At 40.4% G+C, this 26,912-nt stretch overlaps 1 protein-coding gene across 6 annotated transcripts in view; it reads left to right on the top strand.

Annotated features, from left to right (window-relative positions):
* LOC146507676 (low-density lipoprotein receptor class A domain-containing protein 4-like) overlaps positions 1–26,912 on the top strand; it is a 275,368-nt gene that overhangs the window by 39,427 nt on the left and 209,029 nt on the right. For 2 of the 6 annotated variants that reach the window (XM_085178426.1, XM_085178424.1), the window contains exon 1: positions 16,059–26,193. The exons of the other annotated variants lie outside the window; for them this stretch is intronic. The gene's annotated coding sequence lies outside the window, so the exon portion shown is untranslated. Of the gene's footprint in view, positions 1–16,058; positions 26,194–26,912 lie in introns of those variants that run through there. 6 annotated transcript variants of the gene reach the window in all.

Below are 26,912 nucleotides of genomic sequence, written 5' to 3'. Positions count from 1 at the left end.
TTGAAAAACAGATCATTTTTAAATTCTATATATAGCCCCTTTGTAAACCCTGTTTGCCGAAGTCGGTTTACGAACATAAGTAAAGATATTACACATAAAAAATACACAGAAACATTGGAAATCAGTTTTTGGCAGGCAATCGCTTTTTGGCACAACACCGGGACAAATTTTCTCCAGTCACTTTCTCGTCATCCCTGACGTGCTCTCCGTTGTTTTTTCCCTGCCAATTTTAGCAGCCAGCTTCTGTATCACGTGGTATAAGGCTCCGCCCTTGTCATTTGTTGAGCAGGAAGAGTGAGCGCTTGTTTTCATGCAGATTACGCCCCGGATCAAAATGCGGTACAATCGTCGTCGTCTTTTTAAAAAAAAATTTTTTTTAAATCGTTGTCATTTGGAAATGAGATCGCACGTAAGTATGAATTGAGATCGCGATTTTTCTAACGATTAATCGTGCAGCCCTAGTTGGTGATCATATCCATGTTTGCGTAGTGAGTCTAATTAGTAACACAAAAGAAGCCAAACGTTCTAGTAGCTGTGTGATGTGGAACGACAGGTAGTACGACTACTCTTGAACATGTTTTGTCATCGTCATTGTCTTCTTTTGTGTTTGCTGTGTTTTGCCCCTTTTCCTCTTTGTGAATAATCTCGATTGCTGTAATTCTGTTTGCTGTTCAGGCCAGCTTTTCAAACAATCAACACTGGACGTGCTGGACAAGCAGTCTGCTGGTTACAGTAAGTTCAAAGTAAGATGAAAGCGGGAATTTTAAACTCAGCCTTTCAGGAGGTTAAAATTTTCATCATTGCTGCTAAATGTCTTTTTCTGCCACAGACAAGCAAGCGGAAAGACAAATGTTACATCATTAGGCGTAATGGAACAAAGAAAAGTACTCCATATACTCTCCCACTCTCTGCTGACAGCCCCACGCTGCAATGTGTCATTCATTTGATTAGTGCCACGCTAAAGCTGTCGGTAAATCATTGATAACTGTTTGAAAATGTCACTGTAGAGTAAACCAGAGAGCGTCTGTTAACTGTGCAGACATGAATGAGGGCTGCTCAAGTGTTTTGTTGCCTCAGTATAGAGTGCTATGCAAAATGTGGATGTTTTCAGAGAAGGAGCAATTCCTATTTATGAGTTAATGTCAGACAGAGTCAGAAAATTGGGGAAACCAGCAGCCAGACAGACACAGTCTAATCATAACTAACATGATCCAGAGGTGCACAAGAAGCTGCTTTGAACCGGAGATCAGCCAAATTAAAACCAGGGAAGACGTCTGACTTTTATAGGCCCATTTCCTCAACTCGCATTTAAAATGACATTTATAGGGACAAAAAAAAAGACTAAAATAAGAGAGAAAAGAAATGCTAGCATGATTTTGAACTTTTAGGCTTATTAATAATTTTATACTTACCAGTTAATCTTTGTGATAAAGTTGTTCTGACGTCCACAGCTCTGCACACACCTGTTCAGTATTTTCCTTACCAACAGCCACGGGTCAGACAGGCTGTGAGAGATCACCTTGCACCCTATCTGTCCATTCCCACCCACCTCTGTCTGCTCACCCCTCCCTCCCTGTTTGACACTGTCTCACTCGTTTTTTTTACTCTCATTATCTCTCACTCTGTTCCAGTCCCTCTTTTTCCCACTCTGTCACTTTCCCTCTGCCTTCCTCTGTCATTATTCTGCCCACATGTCTAGACTGAAGAGAGAACTTTTGCTGCTTGCGTGTGTGAAATCTGTATGTGGCAGCGTACGTCTGACACTTTGTGTCTGTGTGTCTCCTTTATTGAGTGCTTTAGGTCTGATTTCAGTCTTCAGTTTGATAGAGGAATTATTGTCATTCTGTATGGAGCAAAGAGAGATGTGGAGAATGTAAAGAATCCTTCATACAGATCTGCTTCAGCACACACATAATATATTGCAGGGTTGTGTCTGTTTATAGCACTGATTTTTAAAAATGTATTTAAATAAATCCATGTCTCCTAAACACCGGTGTAATAGTAGGGGACTACTTGATGTATGATCCGAAAATCTATTGACCATGGCCAAATTCTGAAGTATTGTATGCCATCGGTATGATACGAAGGTGCTGATTATTGAATTGATGAGTAAAAGCTAGGGTAAACTGCAATAAGCTGCAGTTCCTGGAGTGACCACCTGGGGTTGACTTCAAATTCAAATCAATTCTCATAAGCTGCTTTTCCTTAAATAACAGTTTAAAACAGGTTTTAAAGCAGGATTCAAAAACAGCTTCATGTACTCTAAAGCTAATTTCCCTTTATGCTACAGTCACACTGTGGTTTAAGACTTTGGACTCGGTCTGCTGTTCTCATTTGCTTCCTACATACTCAGAAATTTACATGAACTACTTACATTCAGAACCTCATAGATTTCAAACAGAATTTCAGAAATTTCCCCTGATTAAAGACACAGTTGCTGCAGGGCAAATATTTAACTGCAGTACAACCAGTTGACAACCAGTTGTGTCGAGTGCAGTATTTCCCTGTTGCTTTCATCAGTGAAGATTGATTTAGACGCTTTTCTTTGCAAGCTCCTTTGACTACGATGACCTGGATGACTGAGAACCTTCACAGACAGATTGATTTATTGCAACATGTTTGGGAGTCTGCCTGCATTTGTAAATCAGATTCTGATTGTTTGAGGATGTTGTACCTCTTGGTGACCAGTTGGTTACCACAACTGTGTGCGGTTTGCCACCAAATGGGAAAAAAATTAAAAGTAATGACCAGACCGCTGACCAGATCTTTTTGTAGTCACAAGGAAATTGCCATTGTATTTTTACTTTAGGAAACACATAGCCATTAATGATAAAACTACTAATTTTACCCACCAGTTAAAAATTGTATCAACCCTCAAAATTCCGTATGCTAATCCGGTCTGTAAGTCTGACATCATTAGCCGTTTCCGGGTCTAAACTCCCAAAGTCAAACGAACACTATGACATTTACAAACTGTGTAAATTCTTTTATCTGCTCTATGTGGCTGCTCTATCAGGTGTAACAAGTTTAACATCCAAGCATCCATGAGAAATAGGATTTATGAAATTTAACAGAGTTCGAAGCAGGGAGTTAGCTCGCTAGTTTCCATCTAAACATAATGCATCATGTTCTGACTGGGGAATTTCTGGAAAAAAATAAAACATACAGCTCTGCTATCACGTAAATGAAGACAGAAAACTAAACAGCAGTGATGTTTGTAGGGTTACTGAAGCTGGGCTAGCTAGATAGCTAGATAGTAATGTGCTACGTGGTGGCTAGCTACAGAGCTAGGGTTAGCATGACATAAACACATTAGCGCAGTGAAGCTGTAAGATGAACACTTACTTTTTTCCACTCGATAAAAGTTAACATAAGGGTTCCTGATGGTTAGGGACAAATGTGGCATGGCAGGATGCTCTAAACAGACCAAACTTCAGTAGGAGAACAACTGAGATAATCCACCCACAATACGAGGTTAGTCATTAATATACTGCTGCATGGGCTGAGCTGTGGTTACATCGTAAGGTTTTAAAAACTGAGCTTTAAAATGTGCTGCAGATGAGTAATGGTAATAAAAACCAAGAGAGCCCGACAGTGATCACTGCCTTTTTTAAGGTGCTTGTTCAGATTAAATAGGACAAGATACAAAGCATTAAAACATGTTAAAAACACAACAGCCTTAATAAACACAGAGCAGTTTGGACCCAGAAACAGGCATTAAATTATTACTTAAAGACCGGATTAAAACTACATCTGATTTTGTGTTGTTTAGCATTCAGTCGTACTACAAGAATGCAATGGAGTCAACTGTTCAGTTTCTGTGGTTGGCACAATTAGTTCCCATTTATTATCCAACTTGACTGGATAATGACGAACAGCTGCTTAGGAGGTGTCTTCTTTTGTAAAGCTTTTGAGTTATTTAGACGTTCATAGGTTCTCCTAAACCTCAGGAAAAGCTTCAGGACATGCATACAGTAGCATGTACAGAGCAGTGCAGAGGGAAAATGTATCTCATGTTAAGCTCATCAATGCCTTGCAGCTCAAATTTCAGGTTGTAGGTTGTCAGGCACATCAGCTGGTCCCACATTAAACAGCATGGCACATATGTTTAGTGTCTGCTGTTTACTTTTCATGTACTGAATCCTTCCATAAATGCCTGAGGGAATCTTGCACATTCACAGCATATTTAGATGCAGTAGCAGACTGTTTTTTAAAACAGCATGAGCTGTATATTGACTCCATTGTAAAGAATACAATGGAGCCGCCTGTTGTCGTGTCATGCAGTGTTGTATATGGCTTTGCGTCTATGTGTGTGTGTTCCTGAGACTGTTGCAGGTGTGATAATACAACAGGTGAGTCACCGCTGTTGCTCACAGGAAAAAGCATTTTGAGGTAATGGATTGTTGTTGGTAATAACATTCCCATCCTCTGGAGGGAGGCCTGTATTTCCTCCAGCATCACACGGTCCAGGCTGCGTGACCAAGCGTAATCTCAGTATAATGTTGAACGCTGGTATTTTTCAAACCTGAATAAAATGAGGGGTATTGCAATAAGCGAACAGGGTACTAATGCACAGGGTCCCAACAACAGAACAAAGGGTTAGCCATTAAACAAATGTAGACTGGCTCAGATTTCACTGCCACCAAATGCAATCTCATATGGTGAGTTGTTGTTATGGGTAAATTACATTGTAGCTGCTTGTTAACAGGAAGCGTTTAATCCCTGTCTAACTGAACAGATGAGTGCGTAACAGATGTTGCATAAGTCTGTTTTAGTCATATCATCTACAGAACTGCAGGTTAGTGTGTTGAGCTTTGAACATGGATGTTTAAACTGCTCAGCTAATAATGTTGCTCATGCTACAGCATATTTGTGAATATGGTGCATCGTGATCACCATATCTCTAGTGTTTGCCTAACAAATATCATGGCTACATTTATAATATTCCCTTAGTGACGACTTCCCTGTCTCAAAATCCTTCTTAATAACTCAAACTGCTACGGATCATCTTGGTGTCTCACCTTTAAAGACACATCTGCAACTCTACCTCCTAGATGCTCTTAACAGACCAAACTGCAGTCCTGGCAGATGAGCTGATTTCACGCTCGGCTGATACCTTTTACACATTTATCCTTTATACTACCTTTTACATACAGGCAAACTAATGCCCACACTTGATGTTCATCTGAAAGCTGCTTTGTAAACCACCACCAATCCAATCTCCTACTTTCAAGCTTCATCTGGAATACTAATTTTCATATCTGCTGTCACTGTGTCCTCTTTAGTTCGGAGCTCTGGTCTTGCTGCCCTTCTAAAGCTTCCCATGCGCACGCATGTTAAAGGTGGGAAGGCCCCAGAACAGAGTGAAACCACCAAATATTCTTTACAGCAGATGGAACTATCAGTTTCCCTTTTGATTATAGTTGGATTGTCACAAAAATTGATACTTAGATATGAACTGATACAAAATTATTGAATTAAGATAGATCTTAAAAGTTGCTAAATTTAATGCGAAAGTTGATACGTTGGCAACACTGCTTGAAACACTAGTCAGAATCAATCACCTCTGATTTTTATTTAGTTTTTCTCCACAATGTCGTCTCAGTTTTCTCAGCACAGTTTTATAAAAAAATTAAAAACTTCACACACGTCAAAAATGACTCTCATACAACCCGATTATCATCTTAAGCTCAGCTTGGTTTTGAAATTCAAATCGAATCTCATTGTTACTTTGCAAAAAAAATAATTGATGTTGGTGTTTTTAAGTGGGGGGGGGGGGGGGTGATAAGTTCAAAGTTCAAAGCTCATACAGTATTAACTGCCACACACAGCTAGCAGAGAAGACAGAAATGGTTCTAAACAACAATGATCAGGTCCATTAGAGTGTAATTGGCTGATGTCACAATACAGATGCTGTTAATAAAAAAACAAAAAGTTTGGAAAACAGTAAAGTTAAAAGTTAGTAGTGTTTCTGAAATTTAGATGTGACATTTTTCAGTGCTGTTTTAAGTGTAATGCAATTTTGCCAAGTTCAGCAGGCATTGTGTTGCTGATTATAGGCTTTGAGTGACATTTGCAAGCAGACGTTCATTTGGGGTTTGTTATTTTGCTGACATTTTTTTTGCTTGAAGGAATGCAGTGACATTTTGGATTTTTAGCTTGTTTCTTTCTCTTTTTTTCCTGACACCCCCCACCGCCCCCACCCAAACATGGACACCTGTGTGGAGAAAAAAAAGGAAAGGTTTTACACATGACTTTAGGTCTTTACATCGGCTACCTTGCTGCTAACATCACTCGTCATTGTCAGTGAGAATCCCATGAGAGAAAAATTTAGCATTTCCAGAGGATGCTCAAACAAACCAGCTGGTGTTTAGAGGTTGTTGTGTTTTTCAAATAGATTCACTGTAAGTTAATCTAAAGGCCATTCAAAGTTAACCTCATAACCATTTAAACAATTGTTCAGCATCTTCTTTGGTTGGACCACACACAATTTAACCAACAAGTCCAAAGATTGCCAGTGATGACTCTCGTGTGTCACAGAGTAAAAAGGCTGTTTTTAACATGTTGGGGTCAATAATTTTAGAACCCATTTGAAGAAGTAAGTACGGTTTATTTACACGGTGAACAAAATTCATAAAATGCTTTACAATACAGAATAAGATACAAAAATGTAAATTAAACAATTAAAATAGTGTAATTAGATAAAATTAAATAAAAGCAAGCCTGAACAGGTGGGTCTTAAGTTTATTTTTAAAGGTTTAGTGAGTGTCCACAAATTTATAGGTACAGTGGAAGGAAGTTCCACAACTTGGGGGCCACAACCTCAAAAGCACAGTTTTACCTTTGGCTGTACGTAGATTCAGGTCAGTGTAACCAGGTCATAATTTACATATTGTCATAATTACACAAAATGTGTTCTAAACCCCAAACTGTTCCTGGTATACCCGACTTTTAGGACCTCCAAGCCTGTAGTTATCCTCATTATCAGTTAGGGCCCCTCCTCATCCTTTTCTTCTTCTTTGGTGTAACCCTATAAATTTGGGGTCCCCCTTTGGCCTCTCCCCTTTTCTACAACTCCCCTGTGGAAGACGAGCTGGAGTAGACAAGTTATTTACTTGGAGGTCTTTTTACCTTTCATTGTCGGACACAACGCAGGAACAAACCGGTTACACCAACAAGCTTTAACCAGCAGAGATCTTAGCCGTGTTTTGGTTACGTACAGTGGGGCAAAAAAGTATTTAGTCAGCCACCGATTGTGCAAGTTCCCCCACTTAAAATGATGACAGAGGTCAGTAATTTGCACCAGAGGTACACTTCAACTGTGAGAGACAGAATGTGAAAAAAAAAATCCATGAATTCACATGGTAGGATTTGTAAAGAATTTATTCGTAAATCAGGGTGGAAAATAAGTATTTGGTCAATAACAAAAATACAACTCAATACTTTGTAACATAACCTTTGTTGGCAATAACAGAGGTCAAACGTTTACTATAGGTCTTTACCAGGTTTGCACACACAGTAGCTGGTATTTTGGCCCATTCCTCCATGCAGATCTTCTCAAGAGCAGTGATGTTTTGGGGCTGTCGCCGAGCAACACGGACTTTCAACTCCCGCCACAGATTTTCTATGGGGTTGAGGTCTGGAGACTGGCTAGGCCACTCCAGGACTTTCAAATGCTTCTTACGGAGCCACTCCTTTGTTGCCCGGGCGGTGTGTTTTGGATCATTGTCATGTTGGAAGACCCAGCCTCGTTTCATCTTCAAAGTTCTCACTGATGGAAGGAGGTTTTGGCTCAAAATCTCACGATACTTGGCCCCATTCATTCTGTCCTTAACACGGATCAGTCGTCCTGTCCCCTTGGCAGAAAAACAGCCCCATAGCATGATGTTTCCACCCCCATGCTTCACAGTAGGTATGGTGTTCTTGGGATGCAACTCAGTATTCTTCTTCCTCCAAACACGACGAGTTGAGTTTATACCAAAAAGTTCTACTTTGGTTTCATCTGACCACATGACATTCTCCCAATCCTCTGCTGTATCATCCATGTGCTCTCTGGCAAACTTCAGACGGGCCTGGACATGCACTGGCTTCAGCAGCGGAACACGTCTGGCACTGCGGGATTTGATTCCCTGCCGTTGTAGTGTGTTACTGATGGTGACCTTTGTTACCTTGGTCCCAGCTCTCTGCAGGTCATTCACCAGGTCCCCCCGTGTGGTTCTGGGATCTTTGCTCACCGTTCTCATGATCATTTTGACCCCACGGGATGAGATCTTGCGTGGAGCCCCAGATCGAGGGAGATTATCAGTGGTCTTGTATGTCTTCCATTTTCTGATGATTGCTCCCACAGTTGATTTTTTCACACCAAGCTGCTTGCCTATTGTAGATTCACTCTTCCCAGTCTGGTGCAGGTCTACAATTCTTTTCCTGGTGTCCTTCGAAAGCTCTTTGGTCTTGGCCATGGCGGAGTTTGGAGTCTGACTGGTTGAGGCTGTGGACAGGTGTCTTTTATACAGATGATGAGGTCAAACAGGTGCCATTCATACAGGTAACGAGTGGGGGACAGAAAAGCTTCTTACAGAAGACGTTACAGGTCTGTGAGAGCCAGGGATTTTCCTTGTTTGAGGTGACCAAATACTTATTTTCCACCCTGATTTACGAATAAATTCTTTACAAATCCTACCATGTGAATTCATGGATTTTTTTTTCACATTCTGTCTCTCACAGTTGAAGTGTACCTCTGGTGCAAATTACTGACCTCTGTCATCATTTTAAGTGGGGGAACTTGCACAATCGGTGGCTGACTAAATACTTTTTTGCCCCACTGTATCTCCTAACCAATTTCTATAAAGCTGATATTGTGATCTGATTTATGGTTTTGTTTAAGAAGTAAAAGTAAAAATAGTCTGATTGATAAAGAAAAGAAATCATCTCATCTTCATTCTGAATTTACTGCTGTGTATGTGATACTGATTGAATTCAGCTGTTTTTTACAGGTGGAAATTTAAAGCATTTAACTTGAGCAGTTAAATGATTAAAGAAAAGAACAAGTGCTCATTTAAAAAAAAAAACCAGAAGCTGAGATTATCAAATTTAATGGTGCTCTCATCAAACCATTTATAAATCCGTACTGTCATTTATTAGCAAAAGCCGATGTCCGAAAAACATTAGAGGAGCTTCTCTCATTTTATCCAATACTGACTGCTGCGTCACATGCATAAAACCTCCTGGCAGCAGATCATATCATGCATAAGTGATTAGCATTAATTATGTTTATTTGTGGCTAAAATGAAGGTTTTGGCTGCTGTTGTCAAAGTGCTCAGCTAACGACCGTCTGGGAAGGAAAGGAGACACAACTCCCTCGACAGCACTGAGCGAAATGTGCGTTTTGGATGACGGGCTGTTGATTGCAGCACAATCAAATCAACTGGATTTTAAACTATCAATATCAATATTTGAATCTTGCCAGATTTGTGCTTGGAACAAGTAGTAAAAATCTAAAAACGAAGTATTATTCTAATGTGTGTATAATTTAAGGATTTTTTTAATGCCCGCATTTAATTGTAAATACGATTAGCCCAGCTCATACAGTTTGTGGTGCTGGAGAACTGTAATCGATAGGTTGTTCTAAAAAATACCGTATTTAAAACACCTCTCATTATAATGCTGTTCAACTGCGCTGCAGACTCCGGGTTGATGTAGGCGATCAGCATCCTGTGCTATTCTGCGGATCTGTCGGTGCAGTCCACACTAAAATCCAACGCTTCTGCAAATATTTTACATGTGTGTATTTTGTCATTCCGTCAGTATAATGCTGTCACTGCTGGTCCTTCCTTTCCCGCTGACAGCCTGCTTCCCTGCAGTGACATTGGCGAGCTCTGCTGCCCCTCCAGCTGTACAGACAGGACAGCGTGTCCATGCTGTGTGGTTTTCACTGTGGTCTACACACTCAGACAGGACACTGACGAGAAACCTGACCTTCACTAGGTGGTGTGTGTGTGTGTGTGTGTGTGTGTGTCTGAGTGTGCGTGCAAGCCTGTGTGCTTATTGCAGGGGTGTCGGCGAAAGGATGGCAGCGCAGTGTGTTATAGTCCTTACTTGTCAGATATAGGGTGAGGGTGGGAATGGACTTATAATAAGTCTGCACACGGGGAGGGGATAAGGTGTGTGTGTGTGTGTGTGTGTGTGTGTGTGTGTGTGTGTGTGTGTGGTATAGCAGCAGCTGACAGGACAGTGTTAGACTCCTGCAGTTGCTTTTGCATCTCTTCCTTTTGCTCATCTCAACACCCTGTGGATGGCTTCCTGTTTGGCGCTGTCTGCATACTGTATGCGTGCACTTGCCTTTACATCTGTTCTCTGTTTTAGGTCTGTCTCCAATACCCTGCACTTTACTCCCCTTTAAAAAATAGACCATCTAATAATCATTTATTTAAAGCTCTCGAAAACACAAATTTGTTTTGCATCTTTGTGTGTGTGTGTGTGTGTGTGTGTGTGTGTGCTTGTGTAAGCTTGGGGTACACATTTTAAATGATCACTTCAGCTATTAAATTCCTCCACTCACTCATAGTTATGGCTTGTAAAATAATTCTGTACTATCAAAACAGAATGACTGAAAAATTGTTCGGTGGCAAATAATTTCAATATTCATGTGAAACTGCATCCACCATATATCCAAACAGGCTGCTTAAAAAGTCAGTATGAACTAACCATCTGCTGTAGATAGTTTTGTTTTTTTACTATTTCTTCTTGCTCTTTGGAAATCACCTTGTTAGTGCAAAAATTCAAACACAATGATAATAATATAACCTTTTACGCAATAAAACATGATCATCTTGCGATATCAAGAAACTTCCAACAAAGTCCAGTATTTGGCAAGAAAATTGTTCCCGGGATGACGACAAACTTTTTTTCTGCTTGATGCAAAAAACCCATTACGACCCTCCAGTGTCACGGCGGGGTACACCGGTGTTTTTGTGAAGCGGACCCAAAAGCAGACACTACAGAGAGGAACTCCAGTTTTAAGCAAAAAGCAAGCCGTTTATTATCAGCTGGTTGAACATAGATACAGAATAAAGCAAAGGGAACAGGGCGTAAACTAAACTAAAACCTACACTGAGAAAACTAAACAATCATAACTATGAAGAAACTGTGATAACTGACATGAACATGATTCAGACCAGGAACAAGTAGAAAACAAGAACATGAGACATGAACACGACCTGAGCCGAGTCATGAAGAACGAGTAACTAGATGTGATGGTGGGAAGACAGAGGACTTAAATACACGCAGGAGCTGATCAGGGGAAGTGGAAACACCTGGGAAAACAGCTGACACAAAGGAACATAATGACATCACAGGAGAAGAGTAAAACTAAACACATTGAACAAAGAAACACAAGACTTTCAAAATAAATCGGGAAACATGGAGAGACGTAGACAACACATGCTTTACAAAATGAAACACGCAGACAACAAATACATGAGGCTAATACCGATGACCTAGCTGAAACATCCTATACTAAACTCAAGGCAAACAAATAATAATCCTATAACTCAACATTATCTCAAGAATTAACATAAGATCTCAAAACAAACTGAAACCGCTGCGTCACGGACCCAAACCCTGACATCCAGGCTGTGATAGTGGGTGAGAAGGAGATGCCAGCAGCTGGTGACGGATGACCGTCCTTCACCAGCTGCCTGTTAAAGTTATTTCTTTGTTAAAGTGTCAGATACTTAAAATTTACAGGGTCAACACTACCTCGGCTACTTTTGTTAGGGCTGCTCGATTATGGCAAAAATGATAATCACGATTATTTTCACTGAAATTGAGATCTCGATTATTTGACGATATTTATTTAACAATAACAATGTGTTGAATAATGACTTTAAAGATTGTCAAAAAAATAATATAAAATAGTGTGCAAATACTGATAACAGTGCAAATGTTTGCAATATAAAAAATAAATGAAAAATGTAAACATCTGGCTACGTTCACACTGCAGGTCTTAATGCTCAATTCCGATTTTTTGATCAAATCCGATTTTTTTTGTCTGCTTGTTCACACTACAAATAAAATGTGACAGCAAACGCACTCTAGTGTGAACACTCAAAGCAGCCCGCATGCGCAAAAGAAGACGTCACACACAACGTGCTCTGTTTAGACCCAGAGAAAACAGTATTGTTTGACTGATGGCCCTTAATATAAAGACTTCAGACTTTACATTTCCCAATTTTTGCTTTAAGTTATTTTGTTATTTACATAATAACGTGAATAACCTAATAATGATCCTTATTGCTGTTTTAGAGAGGAGCGGTGCTTCAAAGGATAGTTGCAGATTTCTGTCAGAATCTGCAGATTATACAGTACAAATAAAATGTTCACGTTTCTCCAACGTTGTCTTCCCAACAGTTTCACTGGATGGCCAGGAAGTGTTCACGATGTCTTCTCCGGCGCTGATAATTGGCGTCTGTCTTGTGTCAGTGACGTAAAAGACGGATTTAATGCGACATGACCGTTCAAACAGCAGTCGCTTTCTAAAACATCGGATATGTATCGGATTCAGTACCACATACGAAAGTGACCCAGATCGGATTTGAAAATATCGGATTTACGCCGTTCACACTGTCATCCCATGATCGGATATGGGTCGCATAGGGTCAAAAAAGTCGGATTTGATGCGCTTTCGCGTGCAGTGTGAACGTAGCCTTAGTTTAGTGAACTTTGCAGTGTTGCTCTGTGGTGCAGCTACGACACTGTAGCAAAGTTTACACACTGTGTCTACTTGATCCACGTCTGACTCCGCGAACCCATAATGTTTCCACACCACTGAAGTTTTTTTTACCTCTCTTTTCAACCAATGGCAGTCACTCTCCTCTCCAAATAACTTCTGCTTAGCTTTCCGAGCTTCCCTCGGGTCCTCTTAATTGTTGTGACACGTGTTCGAAACGCAGAGAGGTGCGCTCGATTTGCCACACGGAGCAGCGCGAAAGTAAAGCACGAGGGAGGGGCTAATAATCGGCTCAGTCATTTTTAATGATCGTTGAAAGCCCAGATCGTAATCGAGATTAAAATTCGATTAATTGAGCAGCCCTAACTTTTGTACTTAAATTTGACTTATGCTGGTCCACTATGTCACTACTATTGCTGTTACTATTATAATGCTGCTGCTTCTGACACCTTGTAGCGATACATTCACATTTTGAATCCGGTAGTCTGTCATCATTTCTTTTCTTTTTTCCTTTTTTGCTACCATATCCATATACAGCTTTAACAAATATAATTTTGAGGCTGTATCATCCATGCCTGGTACATGGTCTGGAACAATAGGTAGGAGGTACATGTCAGTAACAACTACATGACAGCAGATTTCCCAGTAGAACATTTCCCATCACACTGACTACACCAGTGTACCTTATTCAATTACATGTTACTTAGCTGTGGTAGCACACATCACTACACTGACTGTGTCGCTGATCTCATTACGACCAAGGACCAGCCAGGGATTGTCTGCAGATCAGGCACGGACGTGTCACTGACCAGCTGCTTATTTTAAGTGGAGTGCATCTTGCTGCTCACATACAAGCATCCATCCCCATGGTAAAGGAAAACACTATTCAACCAGACACCTTCCATTTCTCCATGGTCTGCTGCAGACACTTTTCATGATGGGCAGGCGTCAGACGAGTAAGTGGCAGGCTGTGATACTCTGAGCATTCTGACATCTTTCTGCAATAACTTCTTGCCATAGCGTTTTTCAGGTAGCTCTTCTGTGGGATCACACCACACATATCATTGAGCTTTGGTCCGCCAGCCTGTCACCTGTTGTCTTCCCTTAGCTAAGCTATTGTAAGTGCTATTGCACCAAGATAGTTGGTGGTATGTCGTTAAATGCATACATACATATTAGGGCTGCCACGATTAGTCGACTAGTCACAATTACGTCGACGACTGATTTAATTGTCGACGCGTCGTTTGAAGCTTTGTAAGATCACTAAAGACGCAGGAATAAGTAGTAGGATTTAAGAGTGTAATAACAGATTGAAACAGAAGATGGCAGCACTGCATGTACAAATATGCTAGCTGCCGTTAAACCCCGAAGAAGAAGAAGCTGTGTCCCAGAATTCATAGCACAGCCCAGCTCAGTTTACAACAATGGCGGCAGCTAGTTAGTTTTAATATTACTCTTATTATTCTTTCTGGGTCACAAAATAAACGTTTAACATATTTTCAGGCGAGAATGTAGCTGTGTAAACCTCAAATATCTGCTCAGTTTATCAAGACACCACATATTTTCAAAAGCGCTTTTCGTAGACGTCTGTTACCCACTAGCTCGATAGCTAGCCGGGGGTAGAGCCGTGAGAACACCGGACTCCGGCAAATCGTTTTCAAACCCACCGCCGTCTTTCGCTACTAAGGTTAAATATATATAAGTCACTTAGATAACTTTAAAATGTTATTGTTTGGCTTTTTTTAGTATTTTATTTGTTCCTGAGTAAATCGGTTTGGTTGAGATTAAAGTTTTAGTTTTTACACAGCTGAATAAACATCAAGCAGACAGCTGATTATCAGAAGTGTGAGATGCTCGAGAATTTACTCCGGTGTCCTGTTATATTTTAGGTAGCAAGGAGTTTATTAAACTTCACCGAAACAATCTGCAAATTTCATTAAAATTTAATAAACTATCATCTTGTCTTTATTGTTAGTTAGCACATACCTTAAACACTTAAAGCTGTAAGCTAATGATAGTTATATAAGAGCAGATGCTGCTGGTGCAATAAGCTGTACGTTTTACGTCCAATGGATGATGATCTGATTAGTCGACTAATCGCAAAAATAATCGGTAACTAGTCGACTATCAAAATAATCGTTTGTGGCAGCCCTAATACATACCTTGTATATGTTACCCTGTTTCTCATTGGTATGTTCCCATATTTCATGCAGGGCTGTGCATTTCAAACATCAGAGGCCTGTGTTTTAAGAAGGCATACATACTGTCCTCTTCAGGGATTGTATGTATCTATTATTAGTCTATGAAGCTGTTATTAAACAAACACAGTCTACAGTGCAGGAGTGTGTCTCAGTGATGTATTTTTAATAACTTCCAACAACAGTTTGCACAGAGGAATAAGATACATCAGGCTCTCAATACCCAGACAATACGTGTTAGTCAAATCACTTCATTGTTGATTTTGGTCTTTATAAGAGATTTGTTGGCAACTAGAAAACCATTCCCACGCCCCCTGCAATCCCTTCTCCCTCTGATCAAACTACTAAGTAAATTAGAAATCAGTGAATCAGTACAAACAATCCTGACTTCTTCCTCCTAAAAAATAAAACAAACCAACAAAAAACCCCCACCTGTTTTTGTTTTTTTTTGTGGGTTTTATTTTTGCTCTATAAATCTCCGCTGGTGGAGACGGGTTGTCTGGCCAGGGTCCTTTCGCTGCTTCATGCTGCTGACAGACAGACAGACAAACAGCTCGTTCTGAGCCAGTGTGGACTGAACAGACCAGACGTTTGAGCAGCGAGTACATGCCGCTCACGTCTTGCTTTTATTGTGAATTCCCAGTGAGCGTATTCTGAAACAACATTTATATGCCTACCTGCACTGCCGCTCCATTATTTTGTTCTCGCACTGAAATATTGTGTCAAGGCCAGAGCTGTACACCTTGCTCCGCTCCTACCAACTCACGGGAACACGTTCCAAGAAAAATCCATATGTGTGCAGTTAAATTACAGGCAGCTACTTTTTTTCACCCACCCAAAATGGCAAAACCCACTGTGATTGCACAAAATAATGGCAGTTAATTTGTGCTGCTGCATTGATCAGACTTCATTTAACTTGGTAAGACTGAATGACACGACCAGCCAGCAACCAGCATGCTAACACTGTGTGTGTGTGTGCACGTGCATGTGTCAGTATATGATTACGCCAGTCCTTCTCCCAGTTAATACATGGGAGACGGACTTGCGGTCCTTCTCCCACGATAACCATTTCAGGGAAAAAGAAACAAAAAAGTGCATTTTGTGCATCAGTTTGTATACTGCATATTAGCAACACATCCTTTTGGTGTGTTGCTAACACAAAACATTAATGAAAGATGATATAAATATATAACTGCAGGTTGGTTTTGGTTCTCCTTTTCCTACCTCTCCATTTACTGTACAGGGCTTTTCTTTTTTCTTTTTTTTGTGATTAACGCTTTGCAAAGCAACACTTATCGTACTTTACTGTCGCAGGAAGATTTGTCACAGATACTGTCAATCCTGGAGTGCTAGAATAAACACACACTTCATCACGTCATAAATATTATAATTTCCTGCGAGTCACTTTGATTTATAGTTCTGCCCCGTAGCTACGTCTCCCAGCTTTGCAATGCAGGGCTTGTTAACGCTGAGATTTGAGAAAGTTGTAAGACAGACCTGCGAACATATGCCGAGCAACTGTCTGCTGTCTCTTTGTTGTGTGGTAGATGAGAAAAAGAAGAGTAGAAAAAAAAAGTATTTCAACAGGCACTGACCTGGTTTTGATTCTTCTTTATGATATTTGAAGAAGAGACAGAAGTAACACCGCCCTCTGTTTTTCATGGAAATTGTTTTTGACAGTACAGAAGAAGAACATAAATATATTTATGCTGATAACCACAAGTTAAACATCTACTCTAAACTTCCTTTAACATGTTCATAAACACACTATAGACTGAGCCACTAGTTTCCTCCTGGATTCCCATCCTTTGATGTCAGACCGCCTGTTGCACACATATAAATCCTAAACCCTGATTTTATTTCTTTTTTTGTATTATACTTAAATAATACCTTTTTCATCTTACCTTGTATTATTTTTGTGTTATCTTTCCTTCAATCTTTCTGAAGGTCTTTTTTTCTTTAGACATTTTTCTTTGGCTTTTCACTCGTTTTCAGTCAAGTCAAGCTTGGTCATATTCAGAGGAATCCTTTATTTGTTAAACCCTGAACATTGACTTATGAATCATTCGAGCTTAAAAAAGGCTCAAGGGATGAACCAGTGTTGCATCTACACAAACAGACAACTTAGCAAAGAACCAATTTTAAATTGTATCTGTAGGCACTTTGCTACTAGCAGTCGGCTGCAAAAACACTTAATGTGGTCAGATATTTTAGTTGGATCAATGAATGTGGCAGTAAAGATGGACTCGACCACGTATTCGCTCTTTACACACTTTATTCCCGGTTGTCGTTCTACAGCTCACGGCCGCAGCTTTTCAGCTGCGTCCTACACACCAAAACAACAACAAAACTCCTCAGGTCTCGACACGTTTAATAGGGGAGGCATGATGAGCTGATCGAACGGTGTGTCCGCCTCTCCACGACACGCCCCGCCACAATGAAAAATGCCAAAGATAACACAGTCCGACAGACTTAAAATAATAGGTAACAACAAGGTAATTCCCAAAGAGGTATTATTGAAACTCTCGGGATGATGTGCAGTGTGTCCTTAAAGAATTAGAGGAAATGGGACAAGCGGAGGACAAAGAGAAAGTGGTAGGTATAAGAAAACATCTACAGTGGATGAACAGTATCTGAAAGTCATGTCCTCGAGAAATCGGGGAAAAAAAACAGCAGTTGCTCCATCTACTGTTATGGAAGCCTCATGGTCAATGTAGCTGTCAAGAAGGTCTTAAAGCAGGAAAGCAAGGGAAAAAAGGGCTGAGGTACGCCAAGTTACACAGGAACTGGCCTGGAAATAGAGGGATGAATCCAAATGTGAATTTTTTGGTTCCAATCATTGTCATTATATATGGAGGAGGTCAGGAGAGAGAGGTACAGTGAGTGTCTACGGCCATCTGTAAACGACCTATTAATTTCCTCCACTCACTCATAGTTATAGCTTGTAAAATAATGTTATACTGTCAACACATGGTGATTGAAAATTGTTCCATGCCAAAAACCGTCAATTTAATTTGAAATAGAAAAATAAAAATGAATGATATTGCTGTTTCACTGCACCCACAGCCTATTGGAGTACCATATATCCAGCTCTTAGTAAGGTAGTGTGGATAGCATGGGGGCAGTGTAAGACATACATCGTTAATAGAATTGACACTGACATCTAACATCTAACATGTAGTGAATTCATAGTGATGTTCACAAGCCATCTTTAATTTTGAATATTAACCTCCTAAGACCCGAACTCTTTCATGGCATGCAGTTTTAATTTCTCTTTGATATTTGGGCACGTTGGGACCTGATGAATGTAAAAACAAAGAATTTCCAGATTTTTTTTTTTTTTTATCTGATTTTTGTTTCTGAGAGAAATGAGATCCACATAGGAGGACATTCGTTTTAAATTTCAGTAAAACAGTGGCAGTATAATATCAGGCCCTTGTGGAGCAAAATGTATTATTTTGGTCTAGACATCCCAAAATGTGATGTCCACATGTGGACGCAGGTCCTAGGAGGTTAAATAGATTGCTTAAAAAGTCAGTATGAAATAAAGAATGGTATGAATATGCCATGTAAGACGTTTGCTATGACCACCTTTCTTTATTAACACAGTTTGAACACTCTGAGGCAGCGTTCTTTAAGTAGTCTTCGAAAGTAGTTCTCCAGACTTCTTGAAGGAAATTGTTGTCTCCAAACCAATCAACCTGACCTTTTCCCTCTAATATACTAATTTCTGATCTGACTCCCAATAAAAGCTTAGCATCTTCAACTCTGCGCCTCCGCCTCTTTTTTTGTTCATGCAACCATCTCAAAACCATCATGTAAATCTTAAAACCCATACCGCTCCTCACTAATCCTCACCTCTTCAACAACTCTTTCTCATATCTTCATGGTATGACTTGTCAGCTTTATCCCTCTGTAGTTACTACAGCTCAGCACATCACCCTTGTTCTTGAAAATCCATACAAGTACACGTCTCCTTCATTCCTCTGGGATCCTCTCACTTACCAAAACTCACAGTCTGGTCAAAAAGTCCTCTGCTTACTGCTTTCTCTCCTAAACATCTCCAAACCTCCACAGGTGTGCCATCTGGACCAATTGCCTTTCCACTCTTCATCCTTTTCATAGCTGCTCTCACTTGTATTGGCTGTTAAACCCACAAAACAACAGAAAGACCTGGAAGAGAACAGACACCAGGTTGAATTTAGTTATTGTTATCCTTGTTCTCGTCTCTTTTGGCGAAGTTGACAGGAGTTACTATCAGTCGGCAATCAAACCCTCAGTAGTGGTTTACTTGTACATGCACACACTTACATATATTCACCTACTCAAATGCAACCTCAGTATATTGCATATTAGATGTATTATTGTACATCATGCGTGCATGGGTTGTCAGGTGTGCACAGCAAGCAAAACACAACATAGTTCACACATGCATAGAAACACACACAGTCCAAATAATGCAAATAATACAGAGCTGATGTCATGATCAGCTTTTCAGATGTCCATGTTTGTCCATGCATGTAAACTAGGAAACGCCACCACATTCCTGTTTTATTTTTTTTTCTGTCTTCTTTCCCAAATGCAGACTCACCCTGTTCTCTGGCTCACTCTGAAAAGATGGTAAGAAAATAGACTGAATAGACAAGGGGAAAGTAGAAGGAGGGAAAAGAAAGAAAAAACCACAGAGTGAGAAAACAGACCGAGTTATTAGATATAGTGGGAGAGGGCTAGAGATTGGAAGATAAACAGTGTCAGTGAGAGAAAGACACAAAGGAGGAGGTAGGTGGGGAGACAGAGTTCTCTTTGGTGTCCAACAGATGGTTGGTGTTATTAGTGCAGGCAGTTCCTCTCTCTGCTCTCTCCCCGCACACAGACAGCACTGAGAAAACACTTGATGGGCTCACAGCACGCTGCCAAATTTCGTTGTAGATGTACAATGACGATAAAGGGCTATTCTATTCTATTTGATTCTATTCTATATTGGTTTCTTGAAAATTAAGAATTGTAAGTATTAAAATGTAATTAATTTAAGAAACAGGCATTATTACATCTTCTAGAATGCTTTATTTACTATTTGAAAATTTAGTGGCATAAAAGAATCAACCAGTGACAACAAAATCAAGTTTAATTCATAAACAAATGTTCAGATTGCAGATTACCACAAACGAATGACACAACACTACTCTTGGTTTAGCGATATCTGTTTTTTTGAATGAAAACAAGCCAAAAAAATCATCCACAGTTTAGTCCGAGTTGATGAGCTAAGTTTGAAACCAACAAAGTTGGTTTCAAAACTCGTGAGTCACAGCTGCATTTGTGCTTTCCAGCTAGTGCTATTTGTATGCCCATAATAGCACGTATGTACTGGAGCTAATCGCTGTTGGAACATCAGCTAATTTTATATACTGACGTGTGTCAGGGGCTTTCATTCAAATGGACCAATCTGGAGCAGATGTATTCAAACATACCCATTACATTAATTTCCATCCAATTCTGCTTTTAAAACAGTAGGGAAAAAAGAAAGAAATGATGGCATTACAATTAGGGTCTTTGTTTTTATTTATTTATTTAGCAAATCACAAATGTGCATAAAATAGGTGGTTGGAAACCCACGTATGGGGTCACTCAAGTACATAACAATTTGCTTTGTGTTTTTGGTTTTTAAAAGAATTTGCATATCATCTGGCAGGTCAAAATGAGAAGCGGCTTCTCTGCTGTATATGTGGTATTTGGGACTCTTTGAGCTTTTTTACGCAATTACCTGATTCTTCTACTTACTAATATGAACTTGGACTATTTAACGGATATTTATATATCCAAGCCAGGTATAACAAAGTTTCTTAGGCTTAGCTGATAACTTAGCACTCCACCCTGTAGCAGCACATCTCCTTATTTCTACTACTCACTAATGATACAGTTACACTAGGGGAAACACAGGTTGGAGACCACAGCATGAGCAGCATAATGGTGTAGCAACTGACTGTTAAAAACCAGCACAAAACACATCCGTTGATGCCTAAATCAATTGCAGTCCAGCCAGAACCTCATAGATCCGAAACAGAAATTCCTCCAAAAATAGTGACGTACTTGCTGCAAGACGTCATTTAACTTTGATTTAAAGCAGCGGTCCCCAACCCCCGGGCCTCGGACCGGTACCGGTCCGTGAGTCGTTTGGTACCAGGCCGCGAGAGTTGAGGCTCAGCTGTGAAATGTATGGTTTTCAGGGTTTTTATCGGTGTTCAGCGTTATTTTGTTATCGTTTTTATTGTTAACTCTGTTTTCCTGGGTCTTTTCACGTGTTATGAATAAATCTTCTTTTTTTCGGTACCGGTACTAGTTTTATATTGTTGTATTTATCCGCGACACCTTAAAGGCCGGTCCGTGAAAATATTGTTGGGCATAAACCGGTCCATGGCGTAAAAAAGGTTGGGGACCGCTGCATTAAATGACATATGTGCTTGGTGTTTATATAAGATAAAAGCCACAATGCAACCAGTTGAGGCTCCTTGCGTTTTCCAAAGAAGTGCATCACACCCGAGCTGTGCTGATCAGAATGACTCACATGATTGCTGTTTGTGGCAATTATTTTAAGACCTTTGCCAATCTAAGTGTGATTGGAGTTGGTCTGAGTTGGACGGTGACTGTTTGGAGATTGTGTCATAGTCAGGTGTGTGGAGAATGGAGACCCAAATGCAGAGCTCATGGATTTATTAATAGGTTGGATGAATTGAACATAATTGACTGAATGAACTGTGAACACGCATGATGAGTTGACAGTGACGGGACAAGGAACTGGGAGAAACTGAGGGCTTAGATAGACTGGATAATGAGATGAACAGCTGGGAGGAATCGAACTAATGGAACAGAGGAATCAAAAGTAAAGAGAGTAAAGAGACTAACACAATAAAACGGGAAACAACAACAATGAAAAAAGGTCCAAAACTGAAAACACTGGGTCAGTGACGCAGGTACCCTGACAGATTGTATCCCACCAGGTGACCTGTGCAGGCGCCTTCTGATTGAAGGCGATTGTGGTCACCCAGAGGCTGGAACCGGTGAACATTTAAATTCTGTCTGGTCCTTGAAGTCAGTCGCTGAATGCGAAAAAATCCAGTGCAATAACTAGGCAACCACCAGTTTTTCCTCGATTTTGGCAACTGCTAACTTACATTTAGAACAATGTCTGTCTTCATCTCACAACCACTGTGAACCCTTCCTAATCCTGAGCACCACAAGCTACATCTTTGTGCATCATCGTGTCTCTCTGTGTGGCTGTTAGTTAGGTGACATGTGCTCTGTTCATTGCTCTGTTTTAAAACGATTCTCATTTTAGTATTCTGTCTGGATCAGTGTCTCCGTTAGTTACTAAATGTTCTCATTCACTAAGCTTAAATTAGTTTTGGAAGTTTCCATCTCTCAAGGAGAGAATTGGTATGAACTCTCCAAGGTCATGTGGATAACATCCACGAACTGCGTTCTTTCACATTCTTGTGGTTTCACCTCTTCTCATCAGGGAGGTTTTGTTAAATAGACCATTCATCGCTCTTTCTGATTCTGTTAAACACACAAAGGCTGGAAACAAGAGTTCGGCCCTTGAGATCCGCAGAAGTAAAATAGCTGTTTGGCCCCCGCCCAACCGAACTAATCAGTTTCATTCTTTCTGTTAGAATCTCTCCTTCAGGCTGCGCTCCATGGCTTCCTCATGCACCCCATTGTCGGAGCGCACCTGGGACTGAATGCATGTGGAAAGCCTCCATGTCTGTTTTCCAGACAACTGGAAGACTTTAATGCAGTGGGACTGAATGCATATGAAGTGTCATAGCTTAAACTGTCTGCGATGCTTTTAATAATGGTATAGCTGCAGGGCATCATACACAACACACCCCATGTGCTTCTTTTTCCTAATAAAGTATATTGTACTTAACTAGATGAAAACAACGTGCTAGACTGAATTTTAGAGACCTAGAAATGTTCAAGAGGTACACACTGTGGCATATAGATGAAAGCAGCTAAGTCTAAAATCTATAGATTAGATATGGACAGTTAATTTATTTAATAAATTAACTAGGAACCATCAAGATTAGGGTCTGTCTGCGAACATCCCTTTGTCTGCACAGCATTTGGGATGAAAAACTAACCTTTTTGTCCAACTCACTCTAGTCTACAGGGTAGCATCTTTGTTAGAAAAGTGCTGCAAAGTCCTGTAATTTTGTATCTTCATTCACTCTTATTTGCTGTATCCAGATATCCACTATGCTTTAATTCCAAAGTTTTCTTCTTCTTGAGTTTGCTTTGGAGGGCAGTGACCCACTAATACCGCTGTTTTCCAAGGTATATGTTCCTTCTCTTTCTGGTCCCAAACTTAATCATTCCAAGTGATTAAGCTGTGTTTACTAAAGCTCAAGTTCAGTACATATGGTCAACCATGAAATGGAAATGCCTCATACCCTTCTTTATATTAATTTGCATGATAATCCACAACTGCACTCGGTTTTAATCTGCCTTTGAAAACATTCTCTCAGTACTTGTTTCCATCTATGGCTGTTTACACGTGACCGCTTTTTTCTCCTTCTTCGGGTTGTGTTTAAGGATGAGATTCTGAAATCATACTCTTGGCCAAGTATCCATGTTTTTTGGCAAGTCTTTGTTTTCTAGAATGGAGAAGCTGCATTGCCCACAGAGCTTCAAAAGCTGCATTCATGAACAATACAGTAGTTTGGAATAAACTTTAACAATACTTTATACAGAGAAACAAAGAAAAGGAAATCTCCCATTAGAACAACTGGTAGCAGGTGGCCGTTTGCAGCTATCTCATGTTGTATAGGAGGAAACAGTATTTGAAGATTTCCTACAGAGTTTACGGTCCCTGCTGTGTGATTCCAGTGAAATTCGGCAGAATGACTAGGGACAGTCCACTAAGAAACTTGTTCTCAGGCATCCTCTGGTGTGACAAACAAATGGTGGAAGTCCTGTTGGGCAGTCTTGATGCGCATTGGAAAGCACTTCCTGTTTCTGTTCAGTCAGGTGGCTCATTGTTCGACGTGTGCAGATGTGACCTTTTACAGGTGGCATAATCTAAATGCAACTTAAACAGCAGGAAACCTTCAGTGCCTTTCGTAGCACATGGTGCATTTTAACATATCACAATTTAGCTTGTGTGTCTGAAGAGCTGCAGCCAGCTGGGGACACAGGTTTTGAATTAGATGGGTGCACACAACACCTCAACCACCCAAACATGAAACATTTAAAGATATGCACTTTAAATCTATGGTTGCACAGATAGATTTGCAAAATTTCACTGCATTTATGAAGCCTTGCTGCATAAATAAGTGTTCAGATTAGAGGAAAGATTGTTTCTCTCAGCTATCTTGGGAATGACTCCTCTCTGATGATGTAGTTGGGGGCGGCTGAACTTGCCCATGCAACCTGAACCCAGATAAGTGGTAGATGATGGATGGATGGATGGATGGATGGATGACACTCCCATTAGCTTCAGCTGTACCAGTATTAGTAGAATTGGTGGTTTGCATGTGTTAACCAAGCATTAGCGCATTGCATTTTAGCTTTGCAGTACTTAACTGGCAAACATTGCCTGTTATAGGCCTGGTTATTGTAATGCCAATGATGGTTTGATTTCAAGACTGATTTGTGCTAATTGCAAAGGCACAAACAGAACCTGTTTTCAAATGCAATGGCTGAAAAAATGCACAACATCCTTTTAAAGAGTTCTTTATTGTATCTTAACAGTACACACACACACACACACACAAACACACTCACCCTAAAAGTGTGTCTGCTTTCTACCCCAGCCACGTTCTCCTGTGCTGCAGATCTGCCTGCCTGACAACTCTGATAACACCAGGCTGCAAAACCTAGAGCAGCAAAAATCTTTCCACTACTCACACACACACACACACGTACAGGATTACTGTATGTAGGCTGTCTCCGTGTGTGCGTGTCTCATGATGACACTGATTGGTAAAAGCATCTCTGTGCTCCAGCTTCCTGTCTGGGCCTATCAGATCTACACTTGAACCTGCCTGCAGTCGATGTGAATAACTTCTAGAGAAGGAAACTGAAAGCGTGATAGCAAACCTTCTCTCCTCTTGTGCTGTATAGTTATCTTTCATAAATGCGATGCATTTCCATGCGGGAACGAGCAGATCAACTCGCCTGTGGAAATTGCTTCAGAGTATTCCTCTGTCCTAACCATTATCGTTTTTAAAAAGCTGATTTATTCAGTTGCTCAGAAGGCGGCAGCCGTCAAGTTGAGTTGTGGGTAGAAGAGGTTTTCCAGGGCTTGGCTACTGATTTGAGCCAAGTTCTGTTCTCAAGTCCCTTGATGTGAGACCACAGGATTGTTAGGGAGAGGTTGGAAAAGAATGCAAAAAAGAGATTTAATGAAGAACTTGTAGACAGCATCAATAGGCAGATGTTACAAGATCATTTATTTATCAAGAAGGACTTTTATTTTAACAACTATGCACGCTAGCATCCAAATGCTCTCTGACAAACCTCACTGAGGATCAAAGCTATTGCTGCAAGCCCAAGGCTATATTAAACATTTTAATACCATAGTTCAGAGAAAAACAGATACTGAGACCAAAGCCTATGATTCAGCTGTCCATCATGAATGAGAACTGGGATTTAAGTGGGGACACCAGTGTGTTTGTGTGTCTGTGCGCATTTAGAGGTCATGCAGCTTTCCATCTCTGCATGGCTGCACACACACACACACACACACACCACAGCACTCACTGGAAAGGTCAGTGGAACCTAGTGCTTTGTTACGCTCCGTTAGTGTTTTGGAGGTTACATACAAACACGCACTCTCACGCAAGGTAGTCTTTCATGAACTCAAAAAAATCTGAGTCACTGAGCACCCTTTAAAGGGGCCCTTTGGAAGTTTTTAGATCCATGAAGAGAAAGAGATTTTTATTATTTTTAACATAAGAGGTGAAGAATGAACAAGGAGGTTGAGGTGAGGTGAAAGGTTCGACGAGGTCAGTGAGGCTCGTCTGAATCCGAGCAGGATGCATTAGCTGTTCAGGAGAGAAAATATTTGGCTGGGAGTCCAGAAGAGGAGGAGAGCATCCAGACAGTACTGCAGAGTGAAGCTATGAAAGGCAAGAGGAAGGTGGGTCGCAGAGAAAGACTGAGAGGCAGTGGTGGTGGAGAAAATGAAGCAAGCAGAGGTGGATGCAAGTATGAAAACATGGCAAGGAATGAGGCGGAATAGGAGGAGAAAGGTTAGAATTCAGGAATAAGGTAAGCATCATATTTCACTGCTCGTTTAGCTTTATTTTGACATTGTTTCTGGTTTTTTTTTCTCTCCCTGTCTCATCTGATAATCAGAGATACTTCACCGGTATAATTTCAATCCAACTGCTTATACACAGTTTTAATGTATTGCCAGCAGACATAATGAGGTTCTGGTATTGCTGTCCCCGGCAATCTTTTCAGCTCCTCTGGGGGGAACCCCAAGGCAGCCCCAGGCTGGATGGGATATATTAGTACCAGCTGACCTATGTGGAAAAACTATATATATGCACGCACACACACTTTGGATTTTACACAAAAGGGACTCACATACACACAAGCAAACGTAAACAAAAACAACCCTTTAATTTCAGAGTTCAAACTAATACAACTTTAAACTAAGGCAAGCTGACTAAACTACAGGCACACAGGCATACAGGAAGTAAATAGATGCAAAGACAGCCAAGACAGAGACTGAGGGGAAGGTAGGGCTGTTCGATATAACGATATATATCGGATGACGATATAAAAACGTCTATTGTTTCATTTTACGCTATCGTTTGTTTCGTGCTGTCGCAAAATTTTTTCATCGTTTTGATGGTCACTGTAGTGGCTATATTAATTTCTTAAAGTTCTCTCTTTCTCTTATATTTACTATAACCACACTACGGACAGACAAGCGCTTGTTTTTATGCGTTGTCGTTAGCAACAATAACTGTAAAACCACA

Source organism: Neolamprologus multifasciatus, chromosome 11 (genome assembly GCF_963576455.1).
Source record: "Neolamprologus multifasciatus chromosome 11, fNeoMul1.2, whole genome shotgun sequence".
NCBI lineage: Eukaryota > Metazoa > Chordata > Actinopteri > Cichliformes > Cichlidae > Neolamprologus > Neolamprologus multifasciatus.
This window is presented reverse-complemented; position numbering and strand designations above follow the sequence as displayed.